The following is a 6,001-nucleotide window of genomic DNA, read 5'->3' on the forward strand; positions in this document are numbered from 1 at the left end:
ATTAAAATGTACCATGGTACTACTGTGGTCTGAATCATTAAAATGTACCATGGTACTACTGTGGTCTGAATCATAAACATGTACCATGGTACTACTGTGGTCTGAATCATAAACATGTACCATGGTACTACTGTGGTCTGAATCATAAACATGTACCATGGTACTACTGAATCATTAAAATGTACCATGGTACTACTGTGGTCTGAATCATAAACATGTACCATGGTACTACTGTGGTCTGAATCATAAAATGTACCATGGTACTACTGTGGTCTGAATCATTAAAATGTACCATGGTACTACTGTGGTCTGTATCATTAAAATGTACCATGGTACTACTGTGGTCTGAATCATTCAAATGTACCATGGTACTACTGTGGTCTGAATCATAAAAATGTACCATGGTACTACTGTGGTCTGAATCATAAAAATGTACCATGGTACTACTGTGGTCTGAATCATAAAAATGTACCATGGTACTACTGTGGTCTGAATAATAAACATGTACCATGGTACTACTGTGGTCTGAATCATTAAAATGTACCATGGTACTACTGTGGTCTGAATCATAAAAATGTACCATGGTACTACTGTGGTCTGAATCATAAAAATGTACCATGGTACTACTGTGGTCTGAATCATTAAAATGTACCACGGTACTACTGTGGTCTGAATCATAAACATGTACCATGGTACTACTGTGGTCTGAATCATAAACATGTACCGTGGTACTGCTGTGGTCTGAATCATTCAAATGTACCATGGTTTTAGCCTTGAAGTATTATGGTATTACCGTGGTATTTTCATGGCACCTAAATATGTTTTTACATTTTTTATTTCACCTTTATTTAACCAGGTAGGCCAATGGAGAACAAGTTCTCATTTACAACTGCGACCTGGCCAAGATAAAGCAAGGCAGTGCGACAAAAACGACAACACAGAGTTACTCATAAACCAACGTACAGTCAACAACACAAAATAAATAATAAATAGACAAATCTATGTACAGTGTGTGCAAATGTAGAAGAGTAGGGAGGTAGGCAATAAATAGGCCACAGAGGCAAAATAATTACAATTTAGCATTAATACTGGAGTGGTAGATGTGCAGATGATGATGTGCAGGTAGAGATACTGGGGTGCAAAAGAGCAAGAGGGTAAGTATTAATATGGGGATGAGGTAGTTGGGTGTGCTATTTACAGATGGGCTATTTACAGTGATTGGTAAGCTGCTCAGACAGCTGATGCTTAAAGTTAGAGAGGGAGATACAAGTCTCCAGCTTCAGGGATTTTTGCAATTCGTTCCAGTCATTGGCAGCAGACAACTGGAAGGAAAGGCAGCCAAAGTAAGTGTTGGCTTTTGGGGGTGACCAGTGAAATATACCTGCTGGAGCGCGTGCTACGGGTGGGTGCTCCTATGGTGACCAGTGAGCTGAGATAAGGCGGAGCTTTACCGAGCAAAGACTTACAGATGACCTGGAGCCAGTGGGTTTGGCGGCGAATATGTAGTGAGGGCCACCCAACAAGAGCATACAGGTCGCAGGGGTGGGTAGTATATGGGGCTTTGGTGACTAAACGGATGGCACCGTGATAGACGTGAATGCACCAATTTGTAAGTCGCTCTGGATAAGAGCGTCTGCTAAATGACTTAAATGTAAATGTAAATGTAATAGACTGCATCCAGTTTGCTGAGTAGAGTGTTGGGGGCTATTTTGTAAATGTTTCATATTACCATTGTATGATTAACCAATAAGACACAAGGGGTTTTTGGTATATGGCTAATATACCACGGCTAAGGGCTGTTCTTATGCACGATGCAACGCAGAGTGCCTGAATACAACCCTTAGCCGTGGTATATTGGCCATATACCACAAGCCAACCGAGGTGCCTTACTGCTATTATAAACTGGTTACCAATGTAATTAGAGCACTAAAAATACACGTTTTGTCATACCCGTGGTATACGGTCTGATATGATTGGCTGTCAGCCAATCAGCATTCAGGACTCGAACCACCCAGTTTATAACAGAATTTATACCTTGGTATAGATCTGAATCACGGAAATATACACAATACATATATATACACAATTACGATAAATGTTAGCAAAAATGATCAAAGAGGGATCGACTCGCTCTAGTGGTTTCTTCCGGTGCAGTTACTCTACAGTGCAGTTACTCTACAGAGGCTCTCGGGCTAGCCTGCCTAGTCGGTGAGTCCTTTGATTGAGAGAGCTAAGCTAACTGAAAAACGAAGAGAGAAGCACAAGATAAACTAAATATTTGAAATGTTATCATGACGGTTATAAAGCATAAGATATGAAACACCAAGTTAAGTGGAGTGTAAGGATATAATTGTTGTTATTTAAAAAAATGTTTTGATAGGTTTAAAAATTTATAAAAGTCCTTTAGTATATAAGCTAATGTAGGCTAAAGTTAGGTCCAGTCAAACTAGCCTGTCGTAGTCATGGCGACAGGACCAAAGAACGTTTACACAGAGTGTAAACAAAGGGAAACATTGTTAAACTTGCTGTTTTTAGGGATATTCTGAGAATTACATCTATGAGATAAGATGATAATTAATACATTTTTACAAACAATTATTTTTGCATGTTGACCGTCTAGAATTGTAGAAGAGTAGCCAAGTCAGTTGAACGAGAAAGAGCCAACTGAAAAAGAAGAAAAAAAACACACCAGATAAACAAACTATTTTAAATCTTCAAGTTTTCAGACTCCCTTCAGCTCCCAAGGTTTAAGAAGGTACACTGCGCTACTAGACCATGTGTGTTGTGGTTTCACTATGAGCTTAAGGGGTTTAAGAAGGTACATGCGCTACTAGACCATGTGTGTTGTGGTTTCACTATGAGCTTAAGGGGTTTAAGAAGGTACACTGCGCTACTAGACCATGTGTGTTGTGGTTTCACTATGAGCTTAAGGGGTTTAAGAAGGTACACTGCGCTACTAGACCATGTGTGTTGTGGTTTCACTATGAGCTTAAGGGGTTTAAGAAGGTACACTGCGCTACTAGACCATGTGTGTTGTGGTTTCACTATGAGCTTAAGGGGTTTAAGAAGGTACACTTACTAGACCATGTGTGTTGTGGTTTCACTATGAGCTTAAGGGGTTTAAGAAGGTACACTGCGCTACTAGACCATGTGTGTTGTGGTTTCACTATGAGCTTAAGGGGTTTAAGAAGGTACACTGCGCTACTAGACCATGTGTGTTGTGGTTTCACTATGAGCTTAAGGGGTTTAGAAGGTACACTGCGCTTTGTGTGTTGTGGTTTCACTATGAGCTTAAGTTTACACTGCGCTACTAGACCATGTGTGTTGTGGTTTCACTATGAGCTTAAGGGGTTTAAGAAGGTACACTGCGCTACTAGACCATGTGTGTTGTGGTTTCACTATGAGCTTAAGGGGTTTAAGAAGGTACTAGGCCTACACTTTGCCATTGCAGACCGAGTAGTCAACGTTTAATTACGTGAGTACCATAAATTACTATGTTTTTTGGTTCTTTAACTGAAAAACGGTGGGACACAGACCATCATAATACATTGTAAACAACTAGCTACCTTGCTTTCATGTCTCACTACATGCTGCTCGTACAAAACCATGGTCATTTTTTCTCATTGTACTACCATTGTTAATTTGTGTACCATGGTAACTATTACAATGAAACAAATATCATGTTTTTTTTTGGTCACTATAATGACAGGAAAATACCATGGTACTGGTGGAAATACCATGGTACTGGTGGAAATACCATGGTACTGGTGGAAATACCATGGTACTGGTGGAAATACCATGGTACTGGTGGAAATACCATGGTACTGGTGGAAATACCATGGTCTCCTCCCCATTGTACTACCATGATTAATTTTTGTAAGAGAGGACATACTGTGCTCATAAAATACAGGTTTTTGGGAGGACTCTCATTTGAATGTGTGAAGTGATATTGCCGAAATGGACTTAAAGTGATGCCCCCCCCGGAAGGTTTGTATAATCCAACCACTAGTTTTGATCCAAAACGGGTGCCTGTTTTTTGTGTACTATGTAAAGCCCTGAACAGGCATGCATTTTAAGACCTAGCCCTACTCAGGCCCGATTGCTTCTGTCAAATTTAAGGCCCCCCCAAAACTCGAAATCAGAAAATCAATTCGCTGTCTGTCACTCGCTCCCTGTGTGCAGGCAGCTCACTCTGCATGCACTCTACTCACGATGACTGTGAGTCTGTGAGTAACCATAGCAACAGCTCCACTTGGGCTGCTCTGCTCAACGATGAGACACGAGAGAGAGTCGTTAGCTACTCTCCGTCACTCTAAACTCAAGGAACGTTATTCTTTTCTGTGAAATAATCTCTCCTGTTTTATATTTGACAAGGTTGGAAGTGCTTCTGACACCATGTTATGATCTTAGTCAGTCAGATATGACCGTACTGAGCAGCAGAGCATGAGAAAATGGCTCCTCTTCAAAATGTTAATGATCAGTTTAGTGATACGCTGCCAGGACACTAGTTATTGATGACAAAAATAACCCTGCCGTCCCTAACCCGATCTGCCCGTCCCTAACCCGATCTGCCCGTCCCTAAACCGATCTGCCCGTCCCTAACCCGATCTGCCCGTCCCTAACCCGATCTGCCCGTCCCTAAACCGATCTGCCCGTCCCTAACCCGATCTGCCCGTCCCTAACCCGATCTGCCCGTCCCTAAACCGATCTGCCCGTCCCTAACCCGATCTGCCCGTCCCTAAACCGATCTGCCCGTCCCTAACCCGATCTGCCCGTCCCTAACCCGATCTGCCCGTCCCTAACCCGATCTGCCCGTCCCTAAACCGATCTGCCCGTCCCTAAACCGATCTGCCCGTCCCTAACCCGAGGTTTAATGTCGTGGTCCAATAGGGATCGTTATCATCGAATTGTGTTCTAAGGCATCCATTTTGTATGATATGTTGCGTCCTGCAAATTAAAATAAAAAAATTATACAAAATAACATTGTGCAATTTGTATGATATATGTTACCAATCCAATTCGTACAATTATGTTAACAAATTTGTTGTTCTTAAGATCCCAGACTGCATAGATCTTGTCAATTTGAGCGAACTCTTATTTACAGATCAGCAAATAAAACTGCTGTTCATTTATCACATTGGTTCCCATAGCAACAACACAACATGCCTTAACATGAGAAACAGAAATAACTGTAACAGTTGTAATGGATCTCTGTATTGTCCCTGGGTATTGATGCATTATTACATCGACAATGAGGACTATTCAACAACGCAAGGCCATATTAATCCCTTACTAAAGCGACAGCAGGGTTTATAAAGGGGATTTTCGCTATGGTGAAAAAAGTCAGTATGATAAACTATGCGGAGAGAGAGATAAATGTTGCCGTTTGAATAGCACCCTATTCCCTATATAGTGCACTACTTTTGACCAGAGCCCTATGGCACCCTATTCCCTATATAGTGCACTACTTTAGAACATGACCCATATGATTCTGGTCAAAGGTAACGCACCGTATAGGGAATAGGGTGCCATAGGGCTCTGGTCAAAAGTAGTGCACTATATAGGGAATAGGGTGCCATAGGGCTCTGGTCAAAAGTAGTGCACTATATAGGGAATAGGGTGCCATAGGGCTCTGGTCAAAAGTAGTGCACTATATAGGGAATAGTGTGCTATTTGGGACACATATGTGGTATGAGGTAGTGTAACATCAAGGCTGTGCTAGGCATTCCAGCTAGCTAGATCAGAGAGGGAAGGGGCTAGACCAGCTGCTCTGGTTCACATGGAGAGAGAGAGAGAGAGAGAGAGAGAGAGAGAGAGAGAGAGAGAGAGAGAGAGAGAGAGAGAGAGAGAGAGAGAGGGAGAGAGAGAGAGAGAGAGAGAGAGAGAGAGAGAGAGAGAGAGAGGAGAGAGAGGGAGAGAGAGAGAGAGAGAGAGAGAAGAAAGAGAGAGAAAGAGAGAGAGGGGGGTGGGAGAGAGAGAGAGAGAGCAAGAGTGAGAGGGG

Source organism: Oncorhynchus gorbuscha, linkage group LG22 (genome assembly GCF_021184085.1).
Source record: "Oncorhynchus gorbuscha isolate QuinsamMale2020 ecotype Even-year linkage group LG22, OgorEven_v1.0, whole genome shotgun sequence".
NCBI classification, from domain to species: Eukaryota; Metazoa; Chordata; class Actinopteri; order Salmoniformes; family Salmonidae; genus Oncorhynchus; species Oncorhynchus gorbuscha.